A 17,275-nucleotide genomic window follows, 5' to 3' on the forward strand; every position below is an offset into this window, starting at 1 on the left:
CCAAAGTCTATATAAAGTGGGTGGACTAGCACCCAAGACATCATCAAATCCTCCAAGAGAACTTCAGCCTTCAAAGAGAGCAATCAACAACCAAGAAGGAAGAAGCAGAGTTCGCCCCTCTCATCTCGAAGCTACAATTTCATCATGAAGTGTCTGTAAGGTTTTAATTTCTGGTTGAAGGGTTAGAGAAGCTTTGATTCTATAAACATTGTGAGATGTAATTGACTTTTATTTCAATTCTTTGTTTATGGGTATTCATATGTTTTCTGTGATTAATTGTGAAGATTATTTTTATTGATTAAGCAAGAAGGCGCCCTTGCTCATTCAATGAGAATAATCTATGGCCGATTGAACCTCCAGTTTCGTATATGATTGGTAGGTTTGATCATGGTGGCAACTAACAAAAATTGATTGTAAAAAAGTTTTTGATCTATGTTAGGAAAATGTATGATCTGGTTTAAACGGTTTGAGCTTGCGAGATCGCTGACCAGAATTGAGTCTCTCCCTTCTTAATGTTGTTAATAGATTAAATCCTAAGAGCTTGTTTAGGACTGTCTATTAATAAGAAAAGCAATCAAAGAGCTTGTCCCTTCAACCGGAAGCTATCTCCCATCGATTTGATCCTTGCTTTTTGTTATTTTCTTTATTTCATCTTATTTTCTTATCAACCCCCTACTTTGTTCACTTGGAAATAAATCCACCCAATCCTTGTGGAGACGACCTTGCTCATCACTATCTACAAATTATTTAATTGGAGCAAGATTTTTTATCTTTGGTTGGATTCGACATCCACCAGTTTCAAATTTGGTTTGGTTCAGTCCAAGATCGATCAAAAAATTTTATATTTCAAAATTACCAGAAAATCGGTTCCTGCATTGGATTAGAAAATTTTGTAAATTCAACCAGCCACCAAACCTGATTCGGCCATGTCAAACTTGATTTCTAACCCTTCCAACAAGGATTCTATGAACAATTTTGAAGGCAGAATTACTAAGACATGAATGCCACTGATCAATAGAAACACATTCACCTATAAGAGATATAATTATCTATCTTTATTTGAAATACTATTGCCAAAAGCTAGTTGATATAACACATTCATACTATGCCGTTGAATTTAGGGTGAAAGTAAAAATAAGAATTATTGTCTTTGGTATTACTAAGAAACTGTTTAAAGAAGATTTTTTAGAAAGACTGGAAATATAAACATTATGTAACAAGTTGGGTAGGGTAAGTTCAAGGTTGGTTCCATATAGTTTCGGGTAGAACCTATCCATTTGCTCACCCATGATATTGGCAGTTACAAAAGATTTAAACTCTGTTCTAAGGCCAAGAGTATATAGAGAAGCAAGTGTTCATTTGGAGCTAGCTGGAGCTCCAATTGCTTCTAGAAGATCAGCTATTGAGAAAATGAAAAATTGAAAGAAACTAATTCAATATTATGCTTGTTAATTAAACATAATGAAATTAATAGTTTTAACTAAACATAATTAAACAAGTGAGTTAATGAAAATAATGTTATATGAGTTAATTTACTATTTTTGTTAATTAATCTACAATATTTTTTATTATAATTTAATAGTTTTTGTTATTATAAGATAAAGCTTTATTTTATTAGGTTTCATTAATTATTATTCTTTTAATTGGATTTTAAATTAATAAAAATTATTTATAAAACTAACATTTTATTAATAGTTTATTTTAATTAAATTACTTTAGTTAATAATTCATTAAGATAATTTAGTTAAATAAATTTAATTAAGTTATAAGTTAACTTATCTTTAGTCAATTGATTATGTTATTGAGCTTATAAACTTAGGGGGTGTTACATATAAAAGAAGTTAATTGTGCTTGTTTAGTGGATTTAAAACTCAAAATTAGTTATTTATAAATTTAATGTATTAAACCTTTAATTATATAATTATAATTTCATTAATTACTATGAAAAAAGAAAATCATATATTAAACTAATTACTGTTAACTACTGTTATTTATAATTCATTTGGGCTTCTGAAAGAAAGGCCTTCTAAAAAGTTTATACTTCACTTGATTTTTAATTAATATTATTTTGCTTTCAAGTTGTTAATAATTACTGTTAATTAATTATTTTTATTATAATTTATTCATAAATTAATAAATTTATTATTTAAATAAACAATTAATTAGATTAAATGAGTTTACTTAATTAATTAACTCGGGATAAAAATTTTCCCATCTCTCTTCTCTAGAGGGGAAATCATCCCCATCCATACCTGCCTCGTCCCCGTAGGGATCGGGGAAATGGGAATATTGCCACCCTTACTACGTACCCGTAAGGTACAGGCCAGGGTACCTATCTTAATTTTCCAAAACTATAAATGGGTCGGGTTGAACCTCGACTTGACCACTAATGGGTCGGAAAAACCCATCAACTTCATCCCCGCCCGAATCGAGAAAAAACGGGTATAATTTGCAGATGATATGTAAAGTTATTAACAATAGGTCGGAAAAACCCATTCGGGACGCCCGTTATCCGGCCATACCGTCAGAAAACATAAAAACGTTTATCAATTTCATTGTACATTTCGAACTGGAAAAATGCCAACCTTGTGCAGAACCAATAACAATCTGCCACATCATCCTGTTGTCCCTATTTTAAAATTAAAATGATTTGTTTTAAATGATGTGGCAGATTGCTATTGATCTGGTACAGAAAATTCTCTGTACCAAGGGGACAGAGATGTGAACTCACGTACCTATGTGCTTCTATTGAGGATAAAACAATAATGAGAGAATCTCTCAATGAGATTCCTTTCCTCTTCAAATACAACATTCCTTTCCTCTTCAAGATACACAGACTCGCTATTCTATTCTAAGTTAGATATGATGAAGATCATAATTTATATAAACTAGGAAACTGTAGCTGGAGAATCCCTCTTGCTCTTGAAGAAACTACTACGTCCATAGATGGATTAATCGCATGGAAAAGACTATAAGCATCTCAACTGGCAAAAGGTAAAGATCGAATAGAAGGACGAAGTTGTTTGCTAGGAATGACAGAGCGGGTCTACCCATGAGCATGAGCAGCAGAACCAAAAAGCTAGTGAGGAAGGCCGGAGCCGGAGCAATTGCACCAGGCTTTATTTCTCTAGAGCTAGTGGGTGGGGGTGCAAACTGGGTGATCAAAAGCCCTGATCAGAACCCAAAAGCTAAGAAAGACTACTCGATTGGACTGAACCTTGAAAACTGCTGGATCAAAGATGACGGTGAAGCTTATGACCCTGAAGATGGAGACATGGCAGAGGACGAAGTCAACGTGGAAGGAGAACAAAGAGATCATCAGAACCAAGAAGAAGAAGAAGATGATAAGTTGGAGGCAGAATGGGAACGTCAACATATGGAGAGCGATGGTCCAAAACTTCACAACAGCCCAAGGGCACTGGTAGTTGATGGCCGCAGCAGCAATCTGGAAGCCTTAGAAAGAGCAAAGAAGGGGATGCAGATGCCGGAGACCCCAAAAGGAAAAGAAACTATAAATAAGGACGTTGGCAAGGAACGTTAGGGACCAGAGATCTTATCAAAGATCATCAGCCGGCCGGAGATTTTGCTTCTTTTGAAAACAAAACTTAATCCAGGCTGTGGTACGTAATAGTATAATTCAGCCTCTAGGTTTTGGTATATATTTGTAGTATTTTAACATTAGGCTCAGTTTGGAAGAAGTATACATACAAATTTGTAGAGTGCAAAATCGTGTATTTTGTATTATTTTACATGTATTTGCACAGTACAAATTTGCATTTATACTCTTCTCAATACGGAATATATATATATAATCGATCTTGATTTAGTAGTGTCTAATGAACATCTGGTTTATACGTGTAATGGACAGATAGAAATGAAGAAAGTTACAAGAATTTTGCTTATTGATTAAGCTCTCCCCCATTCTCTTAGGCTTAATTTGTTTAAGAAGCAATTTCATTAATTTGCACTGATGCAAAGGCATATAGAAACCCCGAATTATGAGCTGATTTAGTCTCCTCGCAAAAGAAACCCCAAAATAATTCAAATGGAAGCCCCAAATTATAGAGCCTGATGATTTCGAATATTGAAGCAAGGGTAGTCTTGGAATTCCCAAGATGATCTTGCCGAGGATCTCAATGTGTCAGCACAAAAAGACGCCAGATGCCCCCAAAGTATGGTTCCATGGGTAAGGGCTCCGACAGTTAAGTTATCTTAAGGTAATTAAGAGCCGAGGTGCAGAGGCAAGAGGAGAGCAAAAGTAACTACAGAAGCACCTGTGGCAAGTTCCTCTTGATGACTGACTTATTGGCTCTTTGTAACAAAAAGACACCAAGGCCCCAAAGCAAGGTTTTTAAAACCGATTTGGAGAACGAATTGGTCAGGGGTCCGGTTCTCGGGTTGAATAATTTGATCGTTCAAATCGACCGTTTTAAAGTTAAATAAAAAAATTAAAAAATAATCAAAATTATTAAACGATTTAAATGGTTTGAACGGTTCAATTGCCCGATTCAACGATTTACTGACCAAACCAATGTTTTTTTTGTAAAATATCCGGTTTTGAAAAAAATGAAACTGGTCACCTAACCAGTTCCCGGTTTTTCCAGTCCAGTCCGATTTTGAAAACCATGCCCCAAAGTGTGATTCCAAGGGTAAGGTCTCTGACAGTTAACTTATCTGAAGTAATTAAGAACCGAGGTGCAAAAGTAAGAGGGCAAGAACAAGTACACCTCCAAATCAGATGGAAAATTATTGCATGAGGCGCCATCTTTTTCTCCAAATTTTACTCCAGTATTTGAACACAACACCTCTATGCCCCAAAGCATCCAGGACAACACCATCTATTTGCGAAGCTTTAGATTCCGACAACTCTTCCCAAGTGGATGGCGGGATTACTTTCTCCATCTCTGAAAGTATTTCCGCCAAATCAGGCGTGTTACTCCAAGCTCTGCCTCGATAAAATCCTTATTAACTCAGAGTCATTCTTTGTCAAGTAACAGAAGTGATTCCGAACCAATGTTCATTGATTCTGAGCCATTTGATAGAGATAAACACTCCAACAAGCAGAAGAGGAGCTTTGAAGAATTCCAATTGAAGGATATTGAAAATGACCCCCAATTTACTGATGGAATCCATCCTGCAACGGCAAATAGTAGCCGAACCAGATTAAAGAAGCAAGCTCGTACCAGATCTCTTGATGTTGTTGCTCAACTGACTCCCACGGCTGAGGCGGCAGGGCCTAAACTGCCCCACCAGGAGCCATGAAAATCCTTTCTTGGAACTGTCAAGGCGGGGGGAGCCCCTTGACAGTGTCCCATTTGACAAGGCTCCTCTCCATGCACAAACCCGATATTTTCTTTATTTCTGAAATAAAAAGTGGGTTGGAAAAATCACAGTGTATTCTCAAAAATCATTCCAGATCATATTGAAATAATTCTTTCTGTTGGGAGATCGGGAGGCATTTGGTTCGGCTGGCATTCAATCCTCTCTATTGAGTTTCTGAAAATTGTTGATAGTGCTGTCTACTGCATTGTTAAGAATAAACCTCATTACCAGGAGTGGGATCTCCTTTGTTTCTATGTCCCGCCAACCTATTCTGATCGAAGAAATTTTGTTGATGAATTGAGGGACTTTTATGCTAATGCCAGCCGCCCTTGAATCGTATGTGGAAATCTTAATTTAATTCTATCACCATCTGAAAATTTTGGTGGCATTAATTGTTTTTTCCCACTCAAGCAACTTCCTTTCCTTGACGATGGCTGATTGCAATCTTATTGACCTTGGTTTCTCGGGTCCCCTCTTTACTTGGTCAAACAACAGAGGTCCTGTCAAACTTATATGTCAACGGATTGATAGATTCCTAGCATCCACTGATTGGATTGGTTTGTTCCCTTTGGCATATGTGCAACATCTTGCTCGCTATGGTAGTGACCGTCACCCAATTCTCTTGCAATCAAAGAAGTGTTGGAATACTCACCATATTACTATGCTTTCAGAACAACTGTGGATTCATGAACAAGATTTCAGTAGTGTATTCACAAATCTGTGGGAATCCAACCTTAATCCACTACATTTCAAGATCCATTTTGTTTTATCTGATTTGAAGAAATGGAGCAATTTATCTTGTAGCCAAATGCGACATGCAATCAACCATCTTGAATCTGAATTGCTTCAACTTCAATCGCTCTCTGCTTCTCCAAAAACACTTCAAGACATTTTCAGAATTCAAAAAAAAAATATATATATATATATATATATATATATTACTGTTTCAAAATGTTTGCAAAATGTTTTAATTCTTGGGATCCATGTCATTAGAGAGTGCAACATTGTACCTTACAGTTGAGGGAGATGTCCTCTCTTGTCGAGCAGCATTTGATCATTATGGGTTGAGAGGTTAAGTGTAAGACCATTGAGGGTAATACCTGATGGGCTAATCTTGCATCTGCCCACAGTCATTGGGTTTTTATAAGGTGGCTTGACCCAATGACCATTTAGTGTAAATGTTGGGCCCATTAAGAGCCCATGGTGATGAACTCAAGGGTTCACTGTCTCCTACTGTGAATTCGGCCAGGCCTTGTAACAGAGGCTGGGCTGAACCCATGTGGCTGATGTGTAGATCATTGTTTGGGTCCCACGCCATACAAGGATATCCAACTGGGCAACAGTTTGGAGGATAAGTGAGCACATGGACTTAATGGGCCTAAAGCCCAACTCGAATTGACTTAATTAGATTAATTAAAGAGGGGCGATTTTGGGATTTAGATCAGCAGATAGGATAAGTGATTGTCCCTACCCACTCAGATAGTCTAGATCCAAATAAAGATTTGGATCAGAAAACTCTTAATTGGATTGGGAGAGCAGATCTTTATCTTTAGATAAGATAAGAGTTTATCCTTATCTCTTAAAGAGAGTCCAAATCCAAATACAAGATTTGGATTAGGAAACTCTTAATGGGATTAGGAGAACCTCTCTTTAAAGCTATAAATAGACGAGAAGGGCAAACCCCAAATCATCATTTAGTCTTACTAATTCAAGAGAGAAGACAACATATAGTTGGACTAACGCCATCTTCTGCTCTTGCCTTCTCTTGCTATTGCCGCCATTACCATTTCGATCTCCACCTATAGGAGCGATCAAGAAGAGTTTTTGATATTATCTTTTGGAGAAAAGATAATCAGAAGTCGTGCTCACCTGCCCTCCATGGAGTTCTTGCTGAAGAATTCGGTTCTTGCTAAAGAACCACCCTGTTGATTCTGCTCCTCCCTACGTTGTGTCATCTTCAGTGGGAGCAGTTTTTGGTATTTTCCTTGGGCGTGAACACCTTCGTTGGGGGTTACTACTACTCCGTATCAGGTATATCCCTTCTCCTACCTTTTGGTTTCAAATCTGGTCAGGTTCAGGTTCAAGATTGATCATTGAAAATGCAATTTTCTAAAATAGGGAATGTGATTCCCACATGGGAGAGAGAAATTTTTGAAATTTCACCCAACCTACCTGTAGGGCTCGGCCTTACATATGATGGATCTCTCATCCCTTCAGTGGTATCAGATCTAGGTTCAAATCTTGAATCAAAATTAACCAGATCTAGAATTGTGCAAATGGGCAGAAGGCGTTCTACTCGATTTGCATAGATTGGTGATTTTCTGGAAAATCGGTTCCTAGATTTTTGGGCGATTGATCTGAAATTAAATTTTTATAAATCTGAATTTTATTTAGAACAGTCCTTTATATTTTTCTTGATTTATGGGCTGTTCATACGGTGTATATCAAAATCTTTTTTTTAGCGCAAGAAACATGCGTTTTGCTGTTCTTTTACATTCTTGATCTATAAATAATTTTTTTTAGACTGAATGTATAGGAATTTGATTTGATGTAATATTAACAGAAATTAGGTTTTCTATTTTTATTTCATTCAAAGTTGAAATAGAAGGCGCAAGGATGAGATTTTCACAGATTAGGGTTCGCCCATCTGTGATTTGTAGTTTGAGAAACTACAAACTGCGAACTAACCTTTGTTTTGCAGGTAGCAGATCTACAAACAACCCTTGTACTGATTCTTGAATGCCTTTTATCAGTAATTTCATTTCAGATCATAATCTTGAATTAAAAATCAAAACCTAGACCCATTCGAACCAGATTGGACCAAACTGGTTGGACCAAATTTGTGGTTCGATGAGGGCTGTTCTCAGCTCTAATTTTTCATTCTTGGGTCTAGGAGTTGATGGTTTATTGTAAGATGTAATTTGGCCCACACCTGTAAAACCCAATTTTAATGTGTTAAAACTGTTTTAGCCCATTAACTGCATAAAAGCTATATGGGCCGAACTGCTCCTTGCAATTCAGCCCATATACCTAGACAATATTAATCAGTAATATTATGGATAATTATGGGCTTTAATTATGGGTTTTACAGATATTAATTGATTGGATCAATTCTGTTTTTCATGCATGGATGTGTGATGTTCAACGTTCATGGGCCATAAGTACTTGGCCCATGATGATACGATAGTGGCTCTTGTGCACACCAATGTCCTTAAGATCATTGGATGATCTTCCTTCATTGTGGGAGCTACTTTGGTTTGACCTAAATTAAACTAGGGCGTAATTTTTGTTTCCTCCGCTGAAATATGAGTGCATGTGATAGGGAGATTCATATGGAGAACTCTCTAAAGGCCTTCCATCATTAGCACGAAGATGGTCATTCAGTAATGAGGAAACACACCATAAAATTGGGCTATCCATTTGCTGTTGGATCTGTTGGAATGTTTCATAAGATGATAGGGGCGTCATAGACCGATGTGGGAGGGGCCTATCCTAAAATGGAAGACTCTCTCACGGTACCTTGGGGTTCACGAATATGATGGGTAAGCACTCACTGGACAAAAATGTTTAACCTAAAATTGCAATGAACCTTGTTTGACAGAGGCCAAAGGGAAAGCTAATAAGATGAGTGGATATGATCATTCACAGAAAGGTGGTGGGGTTATGCAGCTAAAACAGTTGGCTCCATGCACCCTATGTGATTTTCCATATTTCCAGAGACATAATTCGTAGTATCCATCACTGAGATAGGAGGAAAATCTTGGAGATGAATAAATGGGAATGAAACATAGATTAAAAGTCATATCTATGTAGATAACATGAATCAAATAAGGTTGTGGTCTAATATTTGCTTTTTATCAGAAATGGCAAATGGACAATTCTTTAAATTGTTGGATGACAACTTAAGGACCCAAACTACGCTGATTGGTACCGAAACCTTATGCTGGTCCTGACATCAAAAAAGTTGGACAAAGTAGTTAAAAACCCTGCTCCGGAACGTCCAAGAGATAGGGCTTCTAAGGCCCGTAGGAGGGACTACCAAGAATGGGAAGAGAAGAATTCCCTTGCCCATTGCTACATCATTACATCCTTAGACAATCTGATACACTGACAGTTCGATCAGATCAAATTGTCCAAGAATATCTTGGACAGTCTGAGGATGATGTACGGAGAGTAGAATCGTTCTACTCGACAGAAGGTCTTGAAATAGTTCATGACCGCATAGATGTCCAAGAACCAACAGGTTCATGATCATTGTCTTAAGATGATGGGATATATCAATGAACTTGAGGCTCTTGGATCTGGACTTGACCATGTCACTAAGGTGTACGCCATCCTAAATTCTTTGCCTCCTTTTTTCAATCAGTTCATCATGAACTACAACATGAATAAGCTAAATGTTAACATCCAGGAACTCAACAATATGTTGTAGAGGGCCGATGAACTGATTAAGAAGGATGAGCCCATTACCATGCTTGTTGAAGTTGGTAAATCGGGCAAGAAAAAGAGGAAGGCAAAGAGAAAGCCTTAGAAGAAAGATGCTAAGACCAAAAGGCAGAGGAAAGACAAAGCATCAGATGCTTGTCACTTCTACAAGCAGGCCGACCACTGGAAGAGGAACTGTCCTCAGTACTTGGAATCCAAGAAACAAGGTAATTTCAAATCCTTTTTTATAGAAACCAATTTGTTTGTAACTTCTGCTTCCTGGTGTCTTGACTCCGGGGCTTCGACTCATGCGTGTAACTCACTGTAGGGGTTCAGGATAAGCAGAAGACTGAGTGACGAAGAAGTGACTCTTTACTTGGGGACTTCTGTAAGTGTTGCATTTACAGCTATAGAAACTATAGAGTTAATTTTTAGAGAAGGAATTATTGTACTGAAAGATTGTCTTTATGTACAGAATTTGAGAAGAAATCTGATTTCTGTTTTAAAACTGTGTAGATGGATATTATGTTCTCTTTAGTAATATGATTACTATCAAAATAAATAACAAATTCCTCGCATACGGAAAACTTGAGAATGGTCTCTATGTTCTCCATCCTTCTTTGGAAACTAATATAACCGAAACTACATCGGATGTTATCCCTAAGAAAAGAACCTGTGATACAGTTAATCCCACATGTATGTGGCATTTCTGACTTGGCCATATTAATATAGATCGTATCACAAGGTTGGTAAAGGATAGTCCTTTGGATTTTCTAACTGTAGAAGATCTTCCAACCTGTGAACTTTGCCTTCAGGGTAAGATGATGAAACGACCATTTAACGGTAAGCCTGAAAGATGTACAGACACGCTTGACCTTATACATGTTGATGTATGTGGTCCCATGAGTTTTAGGAAACGTAACCAGCACATTTACTTTTTAACATTTACCGATGATTACTCACGGTATGGTTACGTGTACCTAATGAGACACAAGTCTGAATCCTTTGAAAAGTTCAAAGAGTTTAGACAAGAGGTCGAGAAGCAATTAGGGAGAGAAATTAAGACCCTTCGATTGGATCGAAGTGGCGAGTATCTCTCTTATGAATTCAGGGACTACTTGAAGGTAAATGGGATAGTATCACAGTTAGCTCCTCCTGCTACACCACAACTAAACGGTGTGTCCGAGAGGAGGAACCGGACTTTATTGGATATGGTCTGATCACTTCTCGTACACTCAGAGTTACCCACATCCTTTTGGGGTTACGCATTAGAAACTACGATATGCGTGCTGAATCGGGTTCCAAACAAATCAATTCCAAAGACTCCCTATGAGCTTTAGACCGGTAAGAAACCAAGTGTGAGACATTTGAAGATTTGGGGTTGTCCGACACATGTTAAAAGAACGAGTGCAGACAAATTGGAATCCAAGACCAGTCGTTGCCTATTCATAGGCTACCCCAAAGGCTCTGTGAGTTATCTATTCTATGACCTAGGAGAACAAAATGTGTTTTGTAGATAAAATGCCCATTTCTTAGAAGATGATTACATCCTGAACAATCATCATGAAGAAGTTGTTCTTGATGAGGAGAGCTCAGGGGTAGTGGGAGATGTCCCACAAGCTCCAGGTAATGACCAACCTACAAGATCTACTCGGGTTTCCAGGTCTCCAGTTCGTTTCGGTTATGACCAGGATAGTTACTTGGTGGAAGTCACAACCAGCGAGGAGGATCCCGTGACTTATATGGAAGCTACGTTGGACATTGATTCTTTGAAGTGGGTAGATGCCATGAGAGCTGAGATGGACTGAATGGAGACCAATGAAGTCTGGACTCTGGTAGATCCGCCCCCTAGGGTAAAAGCAATTGGTTGCAAATGGATCTATAAGAGGAAGAAGGGCCCCGATGGTAAGGTTGAGACCTACAAGGCTCGTCTTGTGGTGAAAGGGTACACTCAGAAAGAAGGAATCGATTATGAGGAAACCTTTTCGCTTGTGGCCATGCTTAAATTCATTAGGATTCTACTAGTTGTAGCAGCGTACCGTGATTATGAGATTTGGCAAATGGATGTCAAAACTGCATTCCTGAATGGAGATCTTACTAAAGATATCTATATGCAACAACCGCAAGGTATTAAGGCTGCGGGTCAAGAACACATGGCATGTAAACTAAACCAGAAAATATATGGACTTAAGTAAGCTTCTAGGAGTTGGAATATCCAGTTTGACTCTACCGTAAAAAAGTTTGACTTTGAGCAAAATCCGGATGAGCCCTGTGTTTATAGGAAATCCAGTGGGGGTAAGGTTACATTCCTGGTTCTGTATGTAGATGACATTCTACTCATTGGGAATGATGTAGGAATGTTGACTACTGTGAAAGTATGGCTTTCACAACAATTCTCCATGAAAAATCTTGGAGAAGCCTCCTACATATTGGGTCTTCGGCTTTATAGAGATAGATCAAAGATGATAATAAGATTATCCCAATCTGCTTATATTGACAAGATAGTCAAGAGATACAACATGGAGAACTCCAAGAAAGGAAATGTTCCTTTCAGGCATGGAGTCACTCTCTCCAAGGGTATGTCTCCCAAGACTCCTGAAGAGATTGAGGGCATGAAGGATGTTCCTTATGCCTCAGCCGTAGGGAGCATCATGTATGCCATGCTGTGCACTCGTCCTAACATCGCTTAGGCAGTGAGTGTGGTAAGCAGATTCCAGTCAAATCCAGGGCAGGAGCATTGGACTGTTGTGAAAAACATACTCAAGTACCTTCGAAGGAAAAAAGAGTTTTGTCTGGTATTCGATGGTAGTTTACTACAGATCCATGGGTATACTGATGCTGACTTCCAGTTAGATCCAGATAATAGAAAGTATACATCTGAATACATTTTCACGATAGGATCATGTGTTGTTTGCTGAAAAAGCAGCAAATAGGGGTCCACGATGGATTCCACAGCCGAAGCCAAATACATTGCCACAAGTGAGGCTGCCTAATGAATGAAGGTGTTCATTCTAGAATTTGGAATTCAACACATCACCCATTCCACTGTTGTGTGACAACACTGGATCTATGGGTGATTGATGTTAAAAGGTAGCATCAGCGGAGAATGTGGCAGACCCATTGACTAAGCCACTGACACAAAAAGTGTTTGAGAAACACATTGAAAGTTTGGAACTCCAGCTTGTACCCGATTGGACCTAAGTGCAAGTGGGAGCTGTTAGACAGCGTATACCCTTAGCTCCAATCAGAATGATGTACTTTATGACATTTAATGTAAATAAATAAAGTACATATTTGATTCATGTTATTATGGTGTGTTTCTGTGTAATACCCTTAAACTGGACACATATGAGACTCGTGTTAGTTTAGAATCTTCACAGCCGTTGGATAGATCTGGGGAGATTTATCCTGCCAAAGCTGACACTGATGTGTCGCCAAGTTGGTTGGGGTGGCTTCTCTCAGCTTCCGGGGTGTGACCTGAGGTACATGTAGTGTGGGTTTTCTGGAAACCCTGAACCGGACCAGAATTCCAGTATTGCCCTAGACCTTGGAGATAAATGGGAAAAATTGGAATGTTACACCTGACCCCTAGACTCGATTATGATACTGCAGTAGGTGTTGTATTAGGCTGTCTTTGATATGCCAATCAGTGAGATCCTTAGAGGGGGTCAAAACCTGGGAATGTTGTGATAGTCCGAGAATTCATCTGAGTAGTTGATCATAGTTACAGAATCAGCCCCTTTGTCGAACAAAGTGAATCATCAGGGATGCACTCTCCCTGATGGAAACCAAAACTGTCGGCAGTCGATTTTAACCGTTGAAATTTGTTTTGCAAAATATATTTATATAAAGATATACATATATATTATGGTTTCAAAATGTTTGCAAAAGGTTTTAATTCTCGGGATCCATATGAGTTGAGAGTGCAACACTGTACCTTGCAGCCGAGGTAGAGGTCCTCATTTGTTGGGCAGTGTTTAATCATTATGGGCTGAGAGGTTAAGTGTAAGACCATTGAGGGTAATACCTGATGGGCTAATCTTGCATATGCCCACAGCCCTTGGGTTTTTATAAGGTGGCTTGACCAAATGACCATTTAGTATAAATGTTGGGCCCATTAAGAGCCCATGGTGATGAAATTAGGGGTTCACTGTCTCCCACAGTGAATTCGGTCAGGCCTTGTAACGGCGGCTGGGCTGAACCCATGTGACTGATGTGTAGATTAATGTTTGGGTCCCATGCCATACAAGGATATCCAATTGGGCAACAATTTGGAGGATAAGTGAGCACATGGACTTAATGAGCCTAAAGCCCAATTCGAACTGGCTTAATTAGATTAATTAAAGAGGGGTGGTTATGTATTTTAGATCAGTAGATAGGATAAGAGATTGTCCTTATCCACTCAGAGAGTCCAGATCCAAATAAAGATTTGGATCAGGAAACTTCTAATTGGATTAGGAGGGCTGATCTTTATCTGTAGATAAGATAAAGGTTTATCCTTATCTCTTAAAGAGAGTCCAGATCCAAATACAAGATTTTGATTAGGAAACTCCTAATGGGATTAGGAGAACCGCTCTTTAAGGCTATAAATAGAGGAGAAGGGCGGACCCCAAATCATCATTCAGTCTTACTAATTCAAGAGAAAAAACAACATACTGTTGGACTAACGTCATCTTCTACTCTTGCCTTCTCCTGCTATTTCCGCCATTACCAGTTCGATCTCTACCTATAGGAGTGATGAAGAAGAGTTCTTGATATTATCTTTGGAGAGAAGATAATCAGAAGTCGTGCTCACCTGCCCTCAATGGAGGTCTTGCTGAAGAACCACCCTACTGATTCTACTCCTCCCTATGCTGTGTCATTTTCAATGGGAGCAATTTTTGGTATTTTCCTTGGGCGTGAACACCTTTGTTGGGGGTTATTACTACTTTGTATCAGGTATATCCCTTCTCCTACCTTTTGGTTTCAGATCTGGTCTGGTTCAGATTCAAGATTGACCATTGAAAATGTAGTTTTCTAAAATTGGGAATGTGATTCCCACATGGGAGAGAGAGAAATTTTTGAAAAATTTCCCAACCTACTTGCAGGGTTCGGCCATCCATATGATGGATCTCTCATCCCTTCAAAACTTTGGTTTCATACTTTACAGATCTCTTTACTTCTTCTATTCCAGATCTATCAAATGCCCAAGTTCCAAATTTAGGCATTATTCTCTCTTCTGAAGAGAATGATTGGCTTTCTCGCATTCCCTCTACTGAGGAGGTAAAGAGTGCATTATTTGGAATCGGTCCCTAGAAATCGCCAAGGCCAGATGGAATGCATGCAAGCATCTTACAGCAGCAATGGTCTGTTGTGGCCAATGACATTACAAATTGGGTTCAACATATTTTCAGAGCTCCAGAGGACATTAAACCTGTGAACTCTACTTATATTTGCTTGATCCCAAAGGCGGAGACAGTTGAAAGTGCAAAAGTCTTTAGACCCATTGGCTTGAGCAATGTTCTTTACAAGATTGTTGCTATGGTTGTTTGTAATCGCCTGAAATTGATTCTCCCCAAACTGATCTCCCCATTCCAAAGTGCCTTCACAGCTAGGCGAAATATTACTGACAATACAATAATCACTCAGGAGTAACTTCATAGCATGAAGAAGCAAAAAGTTAGAGTTGGAAACTTTCTTCTTAAACTCGATTTTATCTAAAGCTTATGACAAAATGGAATGGTCATTTTTGTGATTTATTCTTCATCACTTTGGTGTCTAAGCTGAAATTAGTAACATAATTTATCAATGTGTCTCTACAACCCAATTTGCGGTACTTGTAAATGGAAAACCAAGTACTCCTTTCTGTCAATGTAGATGATTGCGACAAGGGTGCCCACTATCGCCCTACCGCTTTATTTTGTGTATGGAAGTGTTGTTCAGGCTTTTCGAATCTAAGCTTCAGGAAAGGGAAATTCATGGATTCAACTTCACTAGAATCGGCATCCATATGTCTCACTTGATGTTTGCATACGATCTTCTTCTCTTCGGGAAATGCAGTTATACTGAGGCAAATCGCTTTTTGGGTGTGTAGCAAACGTTTTGTAACTGGTGTGTCCTTCATGAAATGAGGAGAAAAGTATTTGGGTGGACCTCTCTTCTTAGGAAGAGCTAAGACTATTGAATGAAATTATTTGATAGATCGACTGAAATTGAAGCTATCGACTTGGAAAAGGAATACCCTCTCTCATGCTGGAAGAAGTGTGCTCATAAAATCTACTCTTCAAGCATTACCCCAATATGTAATGCAAACGTGTCTATTGCCGACATCAGTTTGTAATGAGCTGAACAGTGTTTGCCGTAACTTTTGGTGGTCGGACTTGAGCTCCAATTCCTTACATCTCCGAAACTGGTCTTCATTTATGTTTCCTAAGGATTTGGGTGGCCTTGGATTCTGTGATGCAAATTTTAAGAATGTGGCACTCATTATTAAGTTAGGTTGGAGTTTATTGAAAAATCCCAATGCTCTGTGGGCAAAAATCTCCATGCTAAATATGTCAAGAACTCAAACTTTTGGAGACTCAAAATTAATAGTGGTTATTCTTACTCCGCATGTAGAGATGCAAGGCACTTTGATTTGGACCCTTACTCTGCATGGGAATTATACAACAGCCTTGGGGTTTAAACTCTTATTATCTGAAAAACCATTACAATCCTCTACTCATCTCTTAGGTAACAGGATCTCATGGCACTATTTCTAGAGTCTGAAATTCATTCCTCCTAAACTATAGATCTTTATTTGGAGGATTATGCATGATGCTCTTACTATTAAAAGAAGATTGGAAGTGGCATTGAAACATATACCCATTTCTTGCTCTTTTTGTGACAATGAAGAAGAATCACTTGAACACTTACTTCTCAATTGCCCTTTTGCTAAGCAAGTTTGGTTTGGTGCAGATATTTCTATCTGTTCTGATCTAAATTCATAAAGGAGTTTGGCAGATTGGATCACATCCTGGATTAAGCTCTTTAAATCAAGGTGCATCACTGATGTTGGCTTACTAAAAATAATTTCTCTTCTTTGGCATATTTGGCTTGCAAGGAATGCACTCATCTTTAATAACAAGCCTGAGGCTCCTCTGTTTATTGCTCATCGTGCCACCAACTTAGCTTTTCACAACTTTTTGATCTTCTCTAATTATCATGATAACTTGATGGATAATGCAGGCAATAGATTGGTGCAGCTAGTGCTTTGGACAAAGCCCCCAACAACTTTTAAAAATAAACTTTGATGGCACTAACTCCACTCAAAAGTCAAGTGTGGGTTTTGTTGTGAGAGACAACACAGTTTCCTTCATTTTTGCATGAGCCATTCCGATCAATCTATCTCCTCCAGTTGTGTCTGAAGCCACTGCTCTTTTGGAAAGTATCAAGTTCGCCATTTCCATGGGTTTCTCTCATACCATCTTTGAAGGTGATAATGAATCAATTATCAAGCTCCTGTTGGAGGAAAACCCTAATCCTCCTTGGAGTATCCTTACTCTCTTAT

The sequence above is a fragment of the Nelumbo lutea genome, chromosome 7 (genome assembly GCF_056320005.1).
Source record: "Nelumbo lutea isolate HS-2025 chromosome 7, American lotus-T2T, whole genome shotgun sequence".
Lineage (NCBI taxonomy): Eukaryota > Viridiplantae > Streptophyta > Magnoliopsida > Proteales > Nelumbonaceae > Nelumbo > Nelumbo lutea.